The 22,659-nt window shown below is 44.8% G+C and overlaps 1 protein-coding gene across 11 annotated transcripts in view; it reads right to left on the bottom strand.

Annotated features, from left to right (window-relative positions):
• OSBPL3 (oxysterol binding protein like 3) overlaps positions 1-22,659 on the bottom strand; it is a 193,708-nt gene that overhangs the window by 119,700 nt on the left and 51,349 nt on the right. For 2 of the 11 annotated variants that reach the window (XR_014834145.1, XM_021079015.2), the window contains exon 1: positions 19,510-19,654. The exons of 8 other annotated variants lie outside the window; for them this stretch is intronic. The gene's annotated coding sequence lies outside the window, so the exon portion shown is untranslated. Of the gene's footprint in view, positions 1-19,509; positions 19,677-22,659 lie in introns of those variants that run through there. One more of the 11 variants, XM_085005702.1, reaches the window with a different exon arrangement.

The raw sequence follows: 22,659 nt of genomic DNA, 5'->3' as shown, positions 1-22,659 counted from the left end.
GCAGAGCTTTCTGTGCCTGCCTGCTTGCATCTCTTACAAGCCTCCTAGCCTAAGAAATCTGTTTCTTGCCTATCACTTGGTCTCTCGCCGAATTCCTTCTGTGTGGAGGCATAAAGAACCCGAGCCTTAGTGAGTCCAGACACTGGGTGAATAACTCGAATTTAAAACCAAGGGTGTAAGTCCCATTCTGGCTTTTGGCTGGGTTCAAGTCCCGTCACGTGGGTTCCAGCGCCAGTCTGGGTCTAGGCTGGCTTCGAGTCATGGCAGGTGTGTTCAAGTCCCAATCTGGGTTTTGGTTGGGTTCAGGCTGTCAGTGCTGTTTCAATAGTTGGTAGATCTGATATTTCAGCAGGTTATCATGCGTACTTTGGGCTGTTGTTAACCAGTATCCATTCTCCTTTCCTTTAATAATAGAACTCTCAAGTTCAGTTGGGTACAAGGTTGTCTAATTAGAGGCTGCATTTCCCACCTTCCTTGTAGCTCAGGGCGGGTGGGTAATAAGATGTGAGTATTCCCTGTCCTTTTCCTGTTTCTGAGAGGTGGGGATGACTGGACCTAGAAATGGAAGCCATTGGCTGAGGATGGCAGGGTCACTGTACCAGCCCAGAAATAACCACATCTGGACAGTTACAGAAGAGAGAAACTTCAGTGTTATTAAAACCGCTTTCACAGTGCGGTCTCTCAGTTACAGAGGTTTAGGACAAATAATGGAGCCCTCCCTCACCCCCAGAAGGGAGCACGCCTTACAGTCAGGAATCCTGGGTCTCCTCCGCACCTCTCACCATCTCTTTCCAAGTTCTAGGAGAATATTATCCTGTCCTAAAACAACCCCCTGTCCTTCCATCCTTAGGGTAGAGATCCATCCTCAAATCATTTCTCCTTCTCCAGCAGGACAGCCCTTCAGGTTGTGTCTGTCAGCCTTGGGGTTCCCGGGAGCCACTCCAGAACCGGAGGAGTGAACACTGTGAGTGGAGAGTGATGGGTCACGTGACCACCATCTCGCCCCTGAGTGGTCAGATCAGAGGTGGGCTGTTTCCTCCTCCTTCCATGACTCTAGAGGAGAAACACTGGTGGACCAAGGTGGGCAAATAAAGGAAGCCACAGAGGAAGACAAGAGGGCTCACGGGGAACAGCCCCGCTGAGGAAAATTCAACTCAATAAATAAAATTCCTACCAGGCATCCCCAGCTGTGCCAACCCTAAGCGGTGGCAATAAGTGACAGAAGCTTAATCCCAGGAGGAAACCTCGCTGATGGAGGAGATAAGAGGTGCGTAGATGAAGCCAGCCGGAACAGGGTTCAGGGTCGGTTATCTAGTAGGTGTTGTGGACAGTCTCAGGGAAGGGTCCAGAAGGGCTGAAGCTATGAGCAAGAGCTTGCAAGAGGTGGCCCAAAGGGAGCCTTAAAAAATGTGGCTAACACAGAGATCCCTACCCAATGTTCTGTGATAATCTATGTGGGAAAAGAATCTGAAAGAGAATGGATATGTGTACATGTGTAACGGATTCACTTTGTTGCACAGCAGAAATTAGCACAACCTTGTAAATCAATTATGCATCAATAAAACTTGAAAACAAAACAAAACCAGGACCAGGACCTGACTAGGTAGAAAGGGATGTGGCGGGCAGGGAGGTCGTAGCATGGGCATTTCTCAAGTATGGCTGTGGCAGAGGATCACCCTGGGCAGCATCCACCAGGTGCTAAAGTCTGCTCCACTCCACACCCATTCATCCAGATGCTCTGGGATGAGGCGGGCAAGCCCCCCAGGTGCCTGTGATGAGACGTGAGGGCTGAGAACCACTGCCCTAAATCTCGCACCCCGAAGTGATAGAAAGATGGACTCCACAGAACTGCCTGCTTTTATTTTTGTGTTTAATTTCATTTTGGTATCGCCTGCCAGATCTGCGTCTACGGCATCTCATTCAGAGCAAATTAAAATGCAGAGCAGGATGTGACTTAGCAGTTTAAAGGGTAAGAAGGGAGAGGGCCACCCAAGAACCTAAAATAACATCTTGTGGTTTGAATTTTATCAGTGGGTGTTGCGATCCTCCCTTAACTGACAACCGCTGGAGGAAGCAGAGGAGAGGTCTAGTAATTGGCGACCACAGGCTGCATTTCACTACTTATCTAAAAAGACAATCAATTGAGTCACTATACAATGTGAGTGTGAATTCTCAAAACTTCTCTCTCTCTGATAGAAATCTACTAGACTCTTTCCAGCACTGTAAACATTAAGCTAACAATGAATAAGCTTCCATCAGCCCTGCAGACACTCTCAAATAACAAGAAACAAAATACCTAGTGGTTAAAATGTATCAGATAAGCATGCTTCTATTGTTCCTCCACCTAACTAAAAATACAACCTTCCCATGGATGGGGACTCTAAGCTTAAAACAAATTCTATAAAATGAATCTCCCAAGATATATGTTTGGGGGGATAGTATCCTTTCAGAATTGCTAGGGCAGTAATTAGCAATCCCTTGTAAGAGACCCAAAAGAAAAGCATCAAGGCACTAATTTAGTGAATGTAGGTGGGGGAAAAAAAAGGATACAGAATTTTCCTCTCCTGAAGAAGGGACCGATGTGCCAAAATGGGCATAAGACACTTTTAAACCAGAGCAAGCTTATAAAAAGTTATAAAGAGAAATAGAAGGAAACAGCAGAGAAAACAGGTTTTAAAAAACTGGATCGGGGCGTCCCCTTCATGGCTCAGTGGTCAATGAACCCAACTAGCATCCACGAGGATGCAGATTCGATCCCTGGCCTCGCTCAGTGGGTTAAGGATCTGGTATTGCCAGAGCTGTGGCACAGATTGCAGATGTGGCTCAGATCCCGAGTTGCTGTTGTAGGGTGTGGAGAAGGGAACAGGGAGCTTGACAAGAGCAAAGCCATTTTGCTGCCACTGCCCATCTTAATGAATTTAAGGTGACTCATACGAGGGCTCTGAGCAAAACACAGTCTTGTTCTAAAGAAATTCAAAAATAGCTAGATTGTACTTGAGGTTAATCATTTAAGTAACGATATAAGGCATTCTGTACAGCTATAGATCTTTCTGTATCCTGCATGTAACTAAAGGTTCATGTAGCATGTTAGACTAGTAAGCAAGCACTGTAAATATATCTCCCCCTTTCTGTTCAGGGTCCAGGATTGGGAAGCAATTCCCCGTGGACCCGCTGGCAGGATGAAGCTGTTCTCCAGCTTCCTCACGTGTTCTCTGAATTAGAATTTCTGGGAATTCTACAACACTGTGGCTGTGGTGGAGGCCGGCAGCTGTAGCTCTGATTCGATCCCTAGTCGGGGAACTTCCATGTGCTGCAGGTGTGGCCCTAAAAAGCAAAAAATACCCTCCAAAACTGGAGTGGTTATTGGTGGACTAGAGCTAAAGAGGCAAAAAAAAAGGTAGAAGCACCTCTGCCACTACTGCTGACAAGGCAGTGGTTATTTTTTCCCTCCAGGAGAACAAGCAGGTCAGAAGCTGTTTGAAGACTGTATATAACTCTTTTTGTTTTTCAGTATCTCTTCCAGGCACAGAACCTGGCACGCAGCAGGTTATTTGTTTATCAGATGGATGCTCAACATCAAACCAAAAACAACCCTGATTTAAAAAATGGGCAGGAGACCTGAATAGATATTTTTCCAAAGAAGCCATACAGATGGCCAACAGGCACATGAAAAACAATCTCCTGAACAACGAGGATTCATCTCACTCCTGTTAAGTATGTCAGACCTGGAAGAGGACTCCTTGGTCAGCAAACCCAGGCCTCTTCCTGAAAGTCACTTGCACAGAGCACACAGTGGAATATATGGGCTGATTAGCTCATCAAGGAGGTTATGTGTCTGATAGTGATGGACAGACCACAAATGGGACACTGGACATCTATGAGTGGGCACAAACTCTTTAGGAACCTTGAAATACATCTTTTAACACAGACCCCAAAATTTCTCACTTATCTCGAGGCATTTCCTTTCAGCAGCTAAGCTGGGGTTGGGAGCAGGTTTGCAACTGGCAACTGGGCCACAGAGAAATCGCCTTCCTAAAGTCAGAGGGTCAGTCAGAGGGGGTGCAAGGAGGAAGGACCCAGGACTGTACTCTCTGTCAAGAACACACATCCAGAAGGGGAAAGGGGAATTGGAGTAGAAGACCTAAGTGCATGTATGCACCTCTAAAGAGCAGCGTTATTGTTAGAGAGTCAAAATCCCCAGCACCATTCAATCCTTTGGAAAGAACATGACTAACTCATGGGCTTTGGCCAGAGTTGTCTGGTTGATCGATCCTATGGCGTCAGGATCTAGCCTGGACCACACATGGGATTCCCCGAGGGCTCTCTGTGCCCAGAAACCAGAGGATGCCAGCAAGGCACTGGGGAGGGTAGTGCTTCATCATCTGAGTTGGCGCCAAAGAATGATTGAAAGCAGTTGGGAGGAGGGGGAAAAGACAGGAGAGCACTCCTCAAGGTTGTAATGAAGGCCAAAGGGTCGTGAGATGAAAGCGTGAGATGAGAGCTACAGCCAACAGAATGCTGGGTGCCGTCCAACACAGCAGCCTCTAGTCCTAGGCGGCCACAGAAGGTGGCCAGTGCAACTAAGAAAGTGCATTTTACATTTCAATTAAATAAATGTTCACTGGCACATGTGCTGGTAAGCTACCACATCAGACAGCGCGGCTTTGGATCACACCCTTCCAAACCAGGTATTTTTCCCCTCCTTTGCTTTAGCACAAAGTGAGAATGCCTCGGGGCACTTCCGCCTCCTGAAATCTCCCAGGTGTGTCCTCACGTCTGCCAGCCCTGGAAAAGTCAGTGGCTGGTAGACAGCTGAGTCATCCCGCAGTCTGGTGACCAAAACCTAGAAGTATTAGGTGATTCGGGAAACATTCCTTCCCCCTCCTTCCACTGTTTGGAGAGAATGAATTAAAGAGTGACATGGACTATTTTCTACACGAGGTCAGCAGGGATTTCTAGTAATAAGCCCAACTGAAACTTGTACGTACTTCCAACTGTGTGAGTACAAAGATTAGTTCCCCCAACTTAGAAGCATCAATGGAAAACCACTAGGAGTGTTAGGAAAAGACATGTGAAGTTCATGTGTCACTTAGAAACAGCTTATAATGGCTGCTCGGTTTAAAGACAATAGCCTGTGACAGGAGGCTAAAGATCATATTTTAGAACAACAAAAAAGTTTTATCAATTCAAATAATGATCAGATGCCAATTTGGGGGTAGATAAACATATTTACCACTTTCTGCTATCTTCAGATGGCAACATAACTGCAGGTGCTTTTTCACAGAGAGTGGGAGGGACGGGGAGAAGCCTTTTAAGACAGGTCCCCCCATCTCCCAATTTATAAAGTCCTAGAAACAGCTCCACAAGTTGCCCGGTAGTTATCTTTCAGTCGGCAGGAAAGCTGCTACTTTGGGGAGGAAATAAATTCACTAAGAAAACAGCCAATTTCCCAACATTCAAGTGTTTTCATAATTTTTTTTCAACTCAATGAATTGTATTATATTTCTAGTTGTACAATGATCATCACAGCACAATTTTACAGCATCTCCATTCCAAACCCCCAGCCCATCCCCACCCTCCATCCATCTCCTTTGGAAATCATAAGTTTTTCAAAGTCTGTGAGTCAGTATATGTTCTGCCAAGAAGTTCATTCACTGTATCCTTTTTTTAGATTCCACGTACAAGTGCTAGCATATAACGTTTGAGTCTCACTGTCTAACTTCACTTAGCATGATAATTTCTAGGTCCATCCATGTTGTGTTTCCATAATCTTCAACTTATCGCCCAATATAATTCCACCATTTCATCCCAACAGATACTCTTAAAAAGTTCCCCATTCAAAACAGACATTCTCAGAAATCACTGGTAGAATACAGATCAGTACCATCTCTTTAGGAGACAGTTTGGCAAAGAGAGATCTTTCAAAAATAAAGGCAGTGAGCAAAAATTTTCAAAGATAAAACAACTAGGGAAACATGGCCTCCAAAAGCCCTTTTCAAAAAACCTTAAAGATGGTGAACCCCACCAAACGTCAAATTATCAAGAATGACAAAGCCATGGGGAAAAGACCAATGGTTAAGAGGGCACCGACTGGGATTAAATAAATGGGGAAAGAACCAGGAGAATTAAAGCTACTAATTGTTAAAAATGCAAATCCTAAAAAAAATGAAAACAAAACAAACAACAAACATCGGATATCATGGGAGGGAGGCTGGGCAGAAGAGCTTGCTTGTTTATTATACTGTCACCACACACGCAACCCATTCAGACTCCCAAATTCTCAAGAGGTTTTCATCTCTCTTCTGAATGAAAACCAATCCTCTTTGGATAAAAAAATAACTTTTCAGGAGACTGGACAATTTCTTTTGTTAAATTCAAGTCAGATCAAATAGAATAAATATTTTACTTTTAAAACTGTGCTTAGCTTGAGCTCAGTCTTATACACTTACTTCTGTTCCTCATTTCTCTATGCCTCCCACTCAGCATCTCTCTCATTATACCTACAGAGGAGAGTCTGAAATTAATGTTGAGAGTTGGGGGCAATGTTTTAATTTCTCCTTTGAGGTTTTTTTTGTTTTGTTTTGTTTTTGTTTGTTTTTTTTTTTTGGCTTGATTTCTAAAAATCAGAAGCACATATCACTGAATTAATTCAGTGATTAACTTTTCTGATTTCTATGGTTCATTTGTCTAAAATGGTCACCTGATCCATGCCTTTCTTATTTCCCCAACACTCACCAATCTCAGATTCGACTCAGATACCTTCACCAGTCCTCTTCCTCCTCTGGCCCTCCTTTCTTTAGCTGTGTCTCAGTTTGGGGAGAAACATTATGCTCCAACATGAGTGAACCCTCCTATGTCACACCTCCCCACAGTCATCACACAGGTAGTGCAGGCCTCCCAAGAATATGGAATATGTAGGTAAGAAAAAACAGCGGGGCTTGGGTCTTTTAACTAGAGGCGTGAATGGAAACTACTGACACTGGAAATCCCATCTGTGCTGTTGTTACACGTCAGCGGCCACACACCAGCACACACACAAACTGGATTTACCGGAAGTGAAGGCACTTATACCACTAAGACCACTTGCCACACCTAGACTAGATTCTTTGTATCATCCATCTAATCTGTCTAGTACCTATCTATCCATTCTTCCTCTCCACTCTCTCTCTCTTTCTCCCTCCCCATCCATCCATCCCTTCCTCTCTCTCCTTTAAAGAAAGTCAGCTAAACAAACCCTACTAGAAAACTTGGAGGACTCAGGGAGGTGGGTGTTTGGGTAGACGTGGGACAATGGAAGAGCTGTTAGGAGTACAGCGCAGCTGCATCCACAGCTGTAGTTACTGGATACAGTCTGCCAGACCACAGAACTCCAAGAATGTATCCCAGGCGTGCTAAGCTTATCTGCTTATCCAACAACGCACAACAAGGGAGCGGTTCACGTTTTTGTTTATTTCCACAGCAAGTCAGGGGTCCTCTTTCGTGCAGGTACTCCTCCTCCTACCTCTTCCTCTTGTTTATCTTTAAAAAGGTGTATCAGGGCAAAAGCTGCAAAAATCAGATTCTACCAGTTCAACAGATCAGGGAGTATTAGGCACCACACAGGCCAACCTGTACAAGATATATATATATATATATATTTTTTTTTTAATTAGATCCTGGAGTTCCCACTGTGGCAGAATGGGTTAAGAATCTGACTACAAGGGCTCAGGTTGCTGCACAGGCACGGGTTCAATCCTCAGCTGGCATAATAGATTAAAGGGTCTGGTGTTGCAGCAGCTGTTGGGATTCAATCCCTGGCCCGGGAATTTCCATATGCCAAGGGTGTGGCCATTTAAAAAAAAAAAAAAAAACAGATCCTAGAGGATAGTGAATTTTCTAAGTTATCAATACATATATATACACAGTGTTTTAGAAATTTGATTTTAACTAACTTAAGCTGTCACTTTTTTGACAATTCTTGTAGAAAGACAACAGACACAGTCAACTTTTGTACAATATACCAGCAGACATGACCCCTCCTAGAAACAGCAGTTTATTCATAAAGCCTAAGAAATTAAATTTCACGTCTGAAAAATTAAAGTGTTATCCTAAATCATAATTATTGAAAATATTCTGCCAAATACCAGTTTCACAGGGCTCTCTGTGGGGGAAAAGCAGGTCCCCACAGGCCAGTATCCTTGGGAAAAACTGCCCCTATAGTCCCCCTTGAAGACACAGTGTAATACATACTGGCACATTAAAGGTTCTGAGATGTCCTGCAGTTAAAACAAGCGAACAACCAAAGCCAAACCTGTTAACAGCTTTGTTCAACCTCTGTAACCACAGAAACTGTTCTTTGAGGTGAACCTGCAACATTCCTTCAGCCTGACGATCCAGTCTAGCTTTAAGGCTCAATTATCCTCTGAATCCATGAAATGAACTGAACTCCTACCTTTAAAGGCTGGTTTATCTGTCATGTAGGTAAGAGCGGAACATGCTGAGACACCATGTCTCAGGTATGAATCAGCCTCCTAACAGCCAGTACTAACACCTGGATACCCTTTGCTTAGAGTTTCATGTGTAGACTCGAGAGGTCTAGAGACTCATGAGAAGCCATGACTGTCACATACAAACCATAAGCAACGTTCAGAGACTGGCGACATGCTTCCCTATTTGACCCAATTTTCCCTAAAAGTCCCTCCCTTTTTTTCTCATCATCACTCACCTTCCCCAAACCCAGCGTCCCCCCCTCCCTTCCTCCTTGCTCTCTACAGTTTACTACTCAGGATCCATCCTTCCCATCTCAGCCCCAAATTACCTTGAAGAGGCAAACACCTGACGGGGCAGCCCAACATCACCTGGAGGAAGGAAGCACCACGCCCGGGAGTGGCCCACTCAGCTGAATGGACAAAGTGCTCCAAGAAATCTTGTGGGGGAAAAAAACCTCAGAAATTAAAAAATTCACACAACCGGACACACACCAATCTCTCTATATTTCCCCAAATACACAGGAAATGGAATCAGCATTTAGTATTCGCTTATCAAATGTTTACTGATCACTTCTATTGGTCAGGCATCATTCTAGACACTAGAGGAAAAGCAGTGAACAAAGTCTCAAGTACCGTACTCTAAACAATACCACAGAACAGACTAGAACATTCAGGAATACCACTCCATACGATGGCTTTAGAGAAAACGGTTTCTAAATGGAAGAAGGCTGCCTCTAAGGGAGAATGCAGAACCGTCTTACAGGGTACTGAGGAAAGACCTAGCATCCATGAGAATGGCATGGGAAAGGCAACAGGGATTTATTTTCTATCTACCACTTCCCAGGCAGCATGCTAGGCACTTTTACATATTTAAATTCTGTTACATTTTTAAATTCTCAGACCTATCTTGTGACTTAGGTCCTAATCTTTATATTACAGTTAAAAAAATGAGACAGAGCTAATGGTGAAACATTTGTAATAGAATCAGTTCCAAATCCATAATTTTTTTTTTTTTTTTTTTTTTACAAGAATAGTGAGGTTAGGGAGTTCCCGTCGTGGCGAAGTGGTTAGCGAATCCGACTAGGAACCATGAAGTTGCGGGTTTGATCCCTGGCCTTGCTTAGTGGGTTAAGGATCCGGCGTTGCTGTGAGCTGTGGTGTAGGTTGCAGATTCGGCTCGGATCCCGCGTTGCTGTGGCTCTGGCGTAGGCCAGCAGCTACAGCTCCGATTAGACCCCTAGCCTGGGAACCTCCATATGCCGCAGAAGCGGCCTGAGAAATGGCAAAAAGACGAAAAAAAAAAAAAAAATAGTGAGGTTAGATCTGATACTTAATTCAAGGCTACTTCAAAGTTACATTTCCTTTCTTTTTCTTTTTAAAGAATTTCCTTTTTTTTTTGCTTTTTAGGGCCATACCTGCAGCATATGGAAGTTCACAGGCTAGGGGTCGAATCAGAGCTGTAGCTGCAAGGCCTACACCACAGCCACAGAAACGCAGGATCTGAGCTGTATCTGCAACCTATACCACAGCTCACAGCGACACCACCAGATCCTTAACCCACTGAGCATGGCCAGGGATTGAACTTGCCTCCTCATGGATCCTAGCTGGGTTCCTTACTGCTGAGCCACAGTGGGAACTCCCAAAGCTACATTTCTAATGTGACTTTATGATGGCAGAGAAAAGATATCTAACGTGAAGGAGAAGAGTGAAAGTCAACATCCCTTCAAAAATTATCTTCACCAATCTGTTATGCTCTAGTGACCTCATGGAAAGGAAAGAATGAAATAGCACAAGTCAAAGGTCAAAGTCAACTTCAACACGTGGAAACACCCACAGAAATTATGTTAAGACATGCCAACCCTAGTCGCCGCATTAGTCATTCTAGAACTCACAAATAGATCCTCATCTGAGAGGTTTCTGACAGTAATATCCAGAAATCAAACACTGGCCCTCCAAAACCTCAAAGGCTTTCTTCTATCATAGTGGGCAGTACCAGGCGAGGTCACTGGAGGACTGTTTACAAGCAGTCAGAGGGCTAATGAAAACTTAATTAGGTCTAATTAAAACTCAATGACTAAAAGCCAAATCTGGATACAATATTAAAATGACCTTCAAGCTCAAATCTGGCTGTGATGCTCAATGGACCCTCAATCTCTAAACAGCTGATCTTTGATCTGCCTGCTTGCTTTATATTCAGTGATGACTCAGGCCCACAATGAAAAAAAAAAAAAAAGTTACAGTATCTCTATTTCTCAGAAATACCACTATGTAGGTTAAAATAGACATTCACACATATGCATACAAGCCAACACATCACAAGTTAAAAGAACAACCCAAGCTAATTTTGTAGGACAGATAGGTGAACAAGGGTGACTTTCAGCAACTTCTCAGTGTCTCTTGTGCTCAGTACAAACTCTGGTTTTCATCAGCCTGAGCACAGCCTTTATCCAGCACAGAGGCTGGACGTAACTGTGACACATGTGGAATCTCTGTACCTTTAATATCATTAGTATCATGCACGTAATTTATTATTTATTTTTATTTTTTTCTTTTTTGGCCACCCTGCAGTATATGGAGTGCCTGGGCCAGGGATCAGATCCCAGCCATGGTGGTGACCTAAGCTGCAGCTTCGGCAACACAAATCCTTAACCCACTGTGCGGGGGCAGGGATCGAACCTGTGTCCCAGCACTCCCAAGGCTTATTTTAATCAGGAGTTCCTGTTGTGGCTCATCGGTAACAAATCCAACTTATATCCATGAGGATGTGGGTTCAGTCCCTGGCCTCGCGCAGTGGGTTAAAGATCTGGCATTCCTGAGAGCTGTGGTGTAGGTTGCAGATGAGGCTCTGGTGATGCTGTGGGGTAGGTCGGCAGCTATGGCTCCAATTTGACCCCTAGCCCAGGAACTTCCATATGCTGCGGATATGGCCCTAAAAGGACAAAAAAAATAAAAATAGCTTAATCAGAAGCTGAAGGACTAGAGACTAAAACGATGGGAATTTGGCAAAGGATTGAGAGCTCTTAGCAACTAGTACAGTACATGGAACACAGCAGATTTCACTAACTGTAGCCGAGTGAATAACGGACTCTCATAAGGACCTGGAAGAAATGTGTCAGAGAAGAGACTTATCCTGAAACGACCATCCAAAGAAATCTGTGCTTTATTTTTTAAATTTTAGTTTCACAGAAAACTTGTAAATGTATTTTTTTTTTCTACTGAGAACCTAACAGATAAAGCTAATATCCTCTCTTGACTACCACTTTGAATTCTGGCCCCCTCTTGCACTGTCCAGGAGTAATCACTGCTATAGGTTAGATGTGTATACTTCCAGACTTTCCATAATTCAGAAACAGAGTACATGCACTCATCAGAAATACAGATTTTTTTTTTTTTTTTTTTTTAGAGATGCACTTGTGACATATGGAAGTTCCCAGGCTAGGGGTTGAATAGGAGCTACAACTGCTGGCCTACTCCACAGCCACAGCTACATCAAATCTGAGCCTCATCTGCAACCTACACCACAGCTCATGGTAACACCGGATCCTTAAGCCACTGAGTGAGGCTGGGGATCGAACCCACGTGGATGCTAGTCAGGTTCATTACCAGGGAACCATAATGGGAACTCCAAAAATGTGTAACAAGTTTTTAAAATATATGAATGGCATTATTCTGTAAAAAATTTCAATAAATGGAAACAACTTAGAATCATGCATATACACTGTGATAGTGACCTTGCAATATTTGCTTCCTTGTGCCTCAATTTTCTCAAGTGGGGAATTTTCTCGCCCAGGGAGTAGTGTGGCTGAGTGACCGGGGTGGGGGGGAAATTAGCTTTTCAGCGGCTACCTTGGTGCCTTTAGGATGCAGTTTCATACATAACGTATCCCTCATTAAACGACCAAAGAAATGGAACACACACGTGATTCATCACGACAATAAACCGCAAATGAGGGTGGGAACGTGTGTAGTAACTCAGGAGGCCCTTCTCCCACCTTCTCCTGTCCCCTCTCCTGGCTCTTTCCAGACCTGCACTGAGTTCAGCCCCTGTCCTCAGGCTGCCCTTATTCTAGCCTGACCCCCTGGTTGTGTCTCACAGTCTCGCTGTCACCCCTGCTATTTGCACCTCATCCCCCAGCCCTGCTTCAGGATTTCAGGTCAAGGACCTCTTGCCCCTGCATCCAAGCCCCACAGCAACCAGCCGCTCTCCCTGACCCAGAGCTTCTCAGGGGAACGTGATGGATCACGCTCCTGACAGAAAACCCCAGGATTAATTCTGACGGCAAAGTGCAACTGTTACCTTAGGGTCAACATGGGGGGGGGGGGCTGAGGGACCAGCAAAAAAAGCAAAAGCAAACGTGTAAGTGTAACCCTCCGAACGCCCCTGCAGTATTGCTGCACACCCTCTGCACGCCCGCAGAGAGGGACCAATGAAGTCAATTTCCCTCCCCTTGGGAACAGCAGATACGCTCCTAGAAGACCGTCCCCCTTAATTGCGCCCGATCATCCGTCAAGAGAGGGCCTTCACCAATCACTTCTTTCTTTAGCAGGCCCACAAAAGAACACAGGAGGCTCTCACTGAATGGTCTTTGCAGAGGGCAGCTCCTCAGGTCTGGGGGCTCAGGACCACGCACAGCCTTGCTCCAGGCACGGACTGCGGGCTCCTGCCTCGGGCGCCTTGCTCTCTGCGAACCGGCCCCTCCTGCACCCACCCCTCCCTGGCCACGGGAGTGACCCAAACCAAAGGCAGCCACTGCATGACCAAGCTGAGCCAACCAGAGTCTCTTTGTCCAGAATTCCTAAGCCGACACAGGGACCAAGGCAGCCTCTGAGGGCCACTCAACTTAGAAGGCAAGTGGGGAGTTCCCTTCGTGGCTCAGCGGGAATGACCCCAACTAAGATCCACGAGGACACAGGTTCGATCCCCGGCCTCGCTCAGTGTGTGAAGGATCCTGCGGTGCTATGAGCTGTGGTGTAGGCTGCAGATGCAGCTCAGATCTGACATTGCTGTGGCTGTGGTGAAGGCCAACAGCTTTGGCTCTGATTCGACCCCTCGCCTGGGAACTTCCATATGCCACAGGTGCAGCCATAAAAAGACCAAAAAACATAAAATAAAATAAAACAAAAAAAGAAGACCAGTGGTACTGCTGGGGGTCAGGGGTGGGGTTGGGGGAGGGGAGGCGCTCTTTTTCGCCAGGTGCAAGGAAAGCAGAGGTGAGAGAATAGGATGGTGGGGCCTGCAGACAGAGGGACTGACAGACAGACAGACAAGGAGAGACGGGAGGACCAAGACACAGAGAAAGGCAGAGTGAGAGCCAGGAAGACAGGCAACACGCACATGCAATGAGACAGAGCCAGAGGCCAAGAAACAGATGCACAAAGGGAGACAAATCAGATGCAGAGGCCAAGGCGGGTGGGCGGCCCGGTGGGGAGCAGGGAGGCCTGGATAGATCTCTGCCATGTGGGAGGCCCTGCCAAGCTCCTGCTGCACTTCCAGCTTCCTGCCCTGTGACTCTGTGAGCCGCCCTGCATCAGTTCAATCATCTCCTCTTACCTGATCCAGTTCCAGACACTATTTCCACATATGAAATTAGGAAAGCAATTTTGAGTATCAGTACCCAATGAGAAGAAGGACTGGCAAATTTTGACACATACTGATTAGAGCAGTATAAAGAAGTAAACTGGTTTGGGAAACCTATTTAGCAATTGCTATCAAAGTGGTACAGAATAGTCTTACCCTTTGACTCAACATCTGTAACAGGGAAAAAGTGGATACAACCTTAATGCCCAACTAGCAGAGGAAAAGTTGAGCAAATACTATTATTTACTATTTATTATTACTCAATAAATAATATTTCCTCTAAAGATATTTATGAAGAATACAACATGTAAATTATTCATGTTAGGAGTTCCTGTTGTGGCTCAGCAGGTTAAGAACTTGACATATTCTCTCTGAGGATGCAGGTTTGATCCCTGGTCATGCTCAGTGGGATAAGAATCCGGTGTTGCCACGAGCTATGGTGTAGGTCGAAGACATGGCTCAGATCCGGCATTGCTGTGACTGTGGCATAGGCTGGCGCCTAAGCGCCAATTCAACACCTAGCCTGGGAATTTCCATATGCGGCACCTGCAGCCCTAAAAAGCACCCCCCCCTGCAAAAAAATAAGTCATCCATGGACATTCTAAAGAAAAATACACACTCACGTCCTCTTCCTAAATATAGAAATTCAACAGTCCTGGGATATAGGTCTGAACATTTTCAAAAAGCCTTCTAGATGTTTCAAATGCAGAAGATGAGAACTACTGACTTATAAGAAGTTACAAGTCTTCTGCGCTACACACAGACCTCAGTTCCCAGAACTAGCCACCTCACATTTCCCCTTCCAGCAACACCAATGCACCTGCGTTCCCCACGACCATCCCTGAGCCCTTGCAGCAGGCACTCCGCCCCCACTGGACGCACGGCAGGGATGTCACCCTCCCTTAAGGTTGTAGCTCCAAGGATGCTTCCTATTCACTCTTCCCTAACATTCCCAGATACACAAAGGAAAAAGAGAAAGGAATCTCAGCATACTATTACTGAAAATTAACACATCGAATCGTCAAGGCAAGAGAGCAAGTGAAGAGAAAGAACAAGGCATTACAGAAGAGCTAGAAGACAATTAACAACATGGCAGTAAGTTCACACCTATCAATAATTATTCTGAATGCAAATGGAATAAATTCTCCAATCAAAGACACAGAGTAGCATAATAAATGAAAAACACAACACATCATTATTCTGCCTACAAAACACTTCAGATGCAAGGACACAGACACAGGCTGAAAGTGAAGGGATTAAAAAAAAGATATTCTATGCAAACGCAAACCAAAAGAAAGCTAAGGGGGCAATACTCATACCAGACAAAGCAGACAATAAGACAGAGGCTGTAATAAGGGAAAAAGAAAAGTATGTAATGATAAAGCGGTCAATCCAACCAGAGGATACATCTGCAAAATGTCTATGACCTCAGTGTAGGAGCACCTGAATATATAAAGCAAATATTAGCAGGCCTAAAGGAGAAAATAGACAGTCAGGTGATAATAGCAGGAGACTTTAATATCCCACTACATCAATGGATAAATCATCTGGACAGAAAATCAATAAGGAAACACTGGCTTTAAATGACACACTGGATCAAGTGCACTTGACATTCCCAGGCTGGCATACACCAGACTGCCCTTGCACTTAGTTTATTCCAGCAACTGTATTTAAAATAAGGGAACATTTTGCTTGCGTGTCTGTCTCCTTACTGAACTGTAAGCTCCTGGATGGCAGATACTGCTCCTTTTCATCCTTATACCCTGCAGCCCCACAAAATACCTGTCATATGATAGGTGCTTGATACGTTCTGGTGAATGATCTCATACGTGCATGATGTGAAAGCAAGGAAGCCAAAACTGTGACAGAGAACACTGGCGGCATGATTTTGGTTTAGTTGAGCACAAGAAAACTTGAATGAATACAGACACTAATTTTTATTCAGTTAGATTCTCCATTGTGTGGCTTGGGTTCTAAGCGTTAGTTAAGAACCCCCACGTACCCTGAAGAGAAAGCTCCTGGGCATCTTTGATTCAGAAGCAACGCTGCTCTCCTCTTATGTCTAGATCTCATTTCAAGGGGACTCACATGACTCCAACGCTAGTCTTAGACTCTGCTGAGATCCGAAAGAAGCTGGTAGGGGAGCTGGCAAGATGGAGCCATATTGCATAGGCAGTTTAGAGTTTCTGGAGGAGCATTTTGCTAAGCTACAGGCTTACAGGATTTAAAACATGACTCAGAACACCAACTGGGATGCCAATGTTTTTATTTTTAGGTTTTTTTTTTTCCTTAAGCAGAGAATATAGCTATAAATTCAACTTAGCCTACAAATCCTCCAACTTCCTCCTGGAGAAGACTGAAAAACACCTGGCATTTCTCCAGGTATTATTTTATTTGCATGTATAGTGATGCTGCTAAAATTCTGGTCACTCAAGAAGAAGTAATAACTGAAGCTCTAAATGATTCCCATGATTCCTGCTTAAGTTGGCAACATACACTCAAGCACAGAAGAGACTTGCTTATGGAAATGCGCATGGGCGGGTTGTTCAGTTTTTTCCCCAATGGTGTGTTGGCTTGTAGTTATATGTGTTCGCAGACAAGTGGCAAGGGGACAGGAACAGAAGGACCACAGTTTTGAGAGAGAAAATGGGACCAGAGAAAATTCAGTGGCATGGCAAAAATATTTTATGCGTTATACCATCTGTGCTTTGCTGTTCAGCACCTTCTCATTATCCTGTCTTTTATTTTTTAAAAAACCATTTTGATGTAATCTATGTACAACAAAATGCCCCCTTTTAAGTGGACACTTTGATGAGTTTGGACAATTGTAAATGCCCAGATAACCACCACACCAAGCAACATAAAGAACATTTCCCTCACCCAGAAAGTTCCCTCATGCCTTTTTGGAGTCAACTCTCCTACCCGCCCCTCTGAGGTCTGTTTCAGGACTTCCTCTCAATGGAATCATGCAGAATATGCTCTTTTTGTGTCTGCTTCTTTCTCTCTCAACAGTGTTTCTGAGTTCCAGCCACCATATTTCTTATATCAGTGGTCCCTTCCTTTTCCTTGCTGAGTAGTATTCCATGGAGTTGATAAATATGCCACATTTTGTCTTTTTACCAGTTGATGAACACGTGAGCTGTCTCCAGCTTTCACTGGCTATAATAAAGCTGCTATGAACATTTGAAGACAGGCCTTTCTTGGGGACATGCATAGGAGCTGATCTGTCAGGTCATCGGGTAAATGTGTTTAACGTTAGGAACTGCCAAATTGCTCTCTACATGGCTACGCCTTTTTATACCCCCGCCAGCCGTCCCACCAGCCATGCCTGACGGCTCCACCAGCTCCATATCCAAGCCAGCGCACAGCAAGTTTCACCCATGCTGGTGGGTGTGGAGGCATATACCACGCTGTGGTTTCGTTTACAAGGTATGAGATCTGGGTCCTTCAACTTTCCACCTCTTACTCTTTCTGTGGAACACAGGCGATACGATATAATGAAAGATCACTGGGTCTGTTTCTGGAGTCTTGAATTTTACCACCAACTTTGTCACCAAAAAGTTGCCTAATGCTGTAAAGACCAGCTATCCTGACCTCAATTGTTTCCTATCCTCAAAGGGTTAAGTCAGGCCAAATGAAACTTACATTCTTGTTTTAAACAAAAATGAACACAAATGAGTTCTGTCAAAAGCAACAGATTCCTTTCATAATAGTTAAGCCTTATTTCTGCATAATGTCCCACAGCTGTCAAGGAGATTGTGTATAGATTCTATTTAATGCCAAATGATTTATTCTCTCTAAACACCACACATTAATGGCAACAACCAGGAAGTTCCCACTGTGGCTAAGTGGTAACAAACCTGACTAGCATCCATGAGGATGAGGGTTCGATCCCTGGCCTCATTCAGTGGGTGAATGATCCCATGTTGCTGTGGCTGTGGTATAGGCTGGCAGCCGCAGCTCTGATTCAACCCTTAGCCTGCGAACTTCCACATGGCACATGTGCAGCCTTAAAAAGCAAAAAAAGGAGTTCCCATCGTGGCGCAGTGGTTAACGAATCTGACTAGGAACCATGAGGTTGCAGGTTCGATCCCTGGCCTTGCTCAGTGGGTTAAGGATCCGGCGTTGCTGTGAGTTGTGGTGTAGGTTGCAGACACAGCTCGGATCTGGCGTTGCTGTGGCTGTGGTGTAGGCCAGCGGCTGCAGCTCCGATTCCACCCCTAGCCTGGGAACCTCCATATGCCACAGGAGCGGCCCTAGAAGAGGCAAAAAGACAAAAAATAAATAAATTAAAAAAAGCATAAAAAGGGGTGGAGAGAAGAACTCATCAAGAAAGGAGACTTGATTTAATGTATGGCTCCCTATTTTGCCTGGTGCTTCAAAGCCGCTCTGCCAAATCAGGGAACCTTAATGAATTCCCTCTCACAGTCATCTGAGCTTAATTCCAAATTGTACCCGTTTAAGAAATCTTGATGATTCAAAAAGCATAAATAATCCACTTTGGTCATTTATGTTTCACTCACTGAGCTTTAAATGCATCGAGTGACTCAAACAGCAAATCTACAGATAAACCTCACAGATCTCGCAATGCACGGAAACTAGGAAAATTCCAAATTAGTCCTCACGCTCTGGGTTCCCTCTCATTAGGCAAAAGTATGGTTAAAGGATAGGTGAGGGTACAGTGAGTGATAAAGGCAGGAACATATCACACATTCTTTATGAAGAACCTTGAGGAGTCAGAAGAAAGGGTCAATGGTGATCAAAGGAGGGGGCGCAGAATACATGGCAAGATACTAGTTTTCAATTCCAAAGAAGCATGTGATGAAAAAAATGCAAATAAAACATCTGGTGTTTGGAGGTATATGGGGGTGGGGGAACTACACTTTTTATCTTTAATTCCTGCCTGAACAAATTATATATTGCCCATCCGAGATACAGCTTACACTTAACAAAGGTTTCCTATATCTTGTTCTAAAGATATCTCAGAATACGCCAGCAGAAATAGAATAAGCCTTTTATTGCTGACAACAAAAAAAGACATAGGCTTCAGTGGGAGGTCTATTTCAAGAGGAGTGGGGAAAGTGGAGTCGCAACTAAAAAAGGATTGTATTACATATGAAAAATACACACAATGTTCTTCCAAGGGGAAGTGGCAAAGAATCCACCTGCCATCAACTGAGTTGGTCATCAACCTTTCCTCAGTCACCAACCTCTTTAAAAATCTAATGAGAGGTATGGTCCAGTCTTTCCAGAAAAGCAATCCCAGGGCTTTGCCCAGCCCCAAGAGGGCTGGCTCATGAAGGCCTTCCATGCAGCTTTAGGGTTTAGGGATCCTAGGTTTAGCAGAAGGATCCCTGATTAAATAAATTCACCAATGAGATTTCTGCTAACAATAATTCAAATATGACCTATAGCCAAAAAGAGGAAGACAGACCTCTCCTAATCTAAATCCCAAATACTTACATGGTAGACTCTGACGATGAGTTTTGTTAATTCCCCAAATTATTTCACATTCTCACAGGAAGCACATGTTCAGAGGTACAAAGTGAGCTGCGGAAATGCTCCCAGAAATCCATCCCCAACCACTGCTGAGACTCATGAGCAGTTAGTTATCTGAGTGGGTGGTGTCAATGCCGCCCGTTTCTAGAATAGGTCTAGTCTAAAAGGAGAACTTCCTTATGGGGCACAGAGGGAGCAGAGCCAAGGGCTAGCAAAAATGGATGTGCGCAGGCTGATAAATGAGACATCGAGAACTAGAGGTGAACAAGAAGGGCAGTTTGGGAATTCTGGGTTGTATGCCGAGGGTCTGGCTGTGGTAGGTAGAATAAGGGCCCCCAAATGTATCCACATTCTAATCCCCAGAACCAGTGAGTGCTACCTTATATGGCAAAAAGGACTTCCCAAAGATAGGACGTTATAGCCCTGGAGTTTCCGGCGTGGCTCAGTGGTTATCGAACCTGATTAGTATCCATGAGGTTGCGGGTTCAATCCCTGGCCTCGCTCAGTGGGTTAAGGATCCAGCATTGCCATGAGCTGTGGTGTAGGTCACAGACACGGCTCGGATCTGGTGTTGCTGTGGCTGTGGCTCCCATTCGACCCCTAGGCTGGGAACCTCCATATGCTGCAGGTGCGGCCCTAAAAAGACCAAAAAAAAAAAAAGTTACAGCCCTGGAACTGGATTGATTGTCCAGGATTATCCACCGGGTCCAATATAATCACAGAGTCCTCATAAGAGAGAAGCAGGTGAGGAGAGTTAGTAGAACGCAAAGTAATGAGACGTGACGATGGAAAAGGGGATATGATGTGGGACCATGAGCCAAGCAAGGGATGCAGGAAGCCTCTAGAAGTCAGAGACAACACATAAGTGGACTTCCCACAAGAGACTCCAGGAAGAGCGCAGCTCTGCTGATAACCTTGATTTTAGACTTCTGACCTCCAGGACTTTAAAGAAATAAGTTTGTATCACTTTGAGCCACTGAACCTGTGGCTTAACATAATACAATTTGTTACAGCAACAAAAGGAAATTAACACCTTGTCTGTTTATCTTTTTTTGTTAAGGGGTTAGGAAATGAAGTATGAAACAGCAGCACAGGGAAAGGGCATCTTCTGATGAACAGCAAACACCTCCATCCACAAGCCTAAGAACAGTTCAGATAGGGCCCTGAACCAGTAACATACGGGGATGTTATATGGAATAATGGAAGACCTTAGCCTTGGAGTTAGAAAGTCGGAGTTGTCACCTTTGCTCTTCCATGTACAGCTATGTGCCACCAGGCAAGTACAATCTCTCTGGATCTCGGTGACTGGTCTTTTTTTCTTCTGGTTGTGCCCATGGCCTGTGGAAGTTCCCAGGCCAGGGATCGAACCCATACCATAGCAGTGACCTGAGTCGCTACCGACACAAGGCCGGGTCCTTACCCTGCTGTGCCTCAAGAGAACTCCAAGAGTGACTGATCTTAAAACTAGATTACATGAATTATAAGGTCTCCTTAACACAGGCTGGAGGACTTCCCCTATGGACTAGGACTAACCAGCGGTCAGTTTTCCCATTAACTGGTTCTTCCATGTCTTACCCTCATCCTTGTACCAGCCTATAACGCTGGCACACAACCTTAAGGAGGTTATGTCATTTGCCCTCCTTCCCTGGGATATGAATGCAGGCTTGTCTGCCTGGAGGCCTCTTCCTTATCCACCGTGCTGTGCTGCCTTTCCTGGTCAAGGTGCACACTGTGGGCCCATGGACCTGAGACAGATGGGAACACAAGAGCAGGGGACCACCAGCCCAAACCCGGCTCACCAACATGCTAGAGGAGATTTTTAAAAAGTGGGGCGGGGAAAGACCAAAGTACCTTTCAGTTAAGCATTTTAAATGCTAGAACATAAAAACACAGTTTCTGGGATCCTTTTTTTCTCTTCTTTTCTTTTTTGGCTGCCCTGTGGCATATGGAGTTCTCAGGCTAGGGATCAGATCCCAGCTGTAGTTGTAACCTGAGCCATAGCTGTGGGCTGGATCCTTAACCCACTGTGCAGGGCTGGGGATCGAACCTGTGTCCTAGCTGCCAATTGCATTGCACCACAGTGAGAACTCCCGGGATCACTTTTTAAAACAAACAAACAAACAAATTTTCACGAACACACCCTACTGTTTTGCGAGGCAGAAGCCTCGGTTACAAACCAGGGAGGCTTCCCTCCTTCACGTCCCAGCTCCACACTGGGACTGCGCTGCTTTGGCAACTCCACTCCTCACGGTTCAGGGGAGGAGCAGGGAGAGGCTGCTGCCCAAAATAGTTTAATAAGGCCAGCAGTGATTCAGGGAGTAATAACAGGCCCGGCAGGCAGCAGCCTGCAGCATGGGGCCCTGCTGAGAGGGGGTTTCGAAGCTCAAGGTTAAAAGGGAGATGAGAGAGGCTGCTGCACTACACGTGCTCAGGGAGGAAAAAGATCATTAGCATCACCTGCAATTCCCTGAAAAGGGAGGCGAGCCCGGGGCAATTCAGCTCGACCATTTATTAACGCGGCCCCGGAGTTCAAAAGCAACAGACCCGTGAAGGTGAAAAGCAACACGCTCTCTCTCAATGGGTGAGACGGGAAAATGTTTCGCATGTTATGCAAAAGAAAGACCATTGGTTTTGCCACGATTTATTTAAAATTCCAGTTTAGGCACGTATTTGCAGACGCTCCCAGTTCTTATCCAAGGTCAATGTTTATACAATTAGTGGAGAAAAGAAACAGATGGGAAATTCATAAAGTTAATGGTTTTGTGCTATTAAAATGTGGAATCTCAGCCAAAGATGAAAAGTATATACATGAGGGTTATAAACGGCAAAAATAGAAAGGGTAAAATAAATTTTAAGGTTTGTAGGCAGGACAACTGATTTCGTCTATAAATAGCTCCATGGATAAACTGATAAAAGCAACGTTTAAGAGAAGGAAGGGACAGACTGCGATGGAGCGGATGCGAAAAGGCAGATTCTACGCGGGGCTGCTCTAAAACAAGAGGCCGAAAGTCAGTTTTTCTCAGCTAGAATCAAAAGCAAGTGGAAGCAATAGAAAATACGGTGATGTAAGAGCAGGTTTTTAAGTGTAAAAAGTTCAATCTCACCTTTTTTCTT

This window comes from Sus scrofa, chromosome 18 (assembly GCF_054392235.1).
Source record: "Sus scrofa isolate SSC_HxYL_T2T_F1_AM1 chromosome 18, Sscrofa_HxYL_maternal_Yorkshire_Landrace_v2.0, whole genome shotgun sequence".
Lineage (NCBI taxonomy): Eukaryota > Metazoa > Chordata > Mammalia > Artiodactyla > Suidae > Sus > Sus scrofa.
This window is presented reverse-complemented; position numbering and strand designations above follow the sequence as displayed.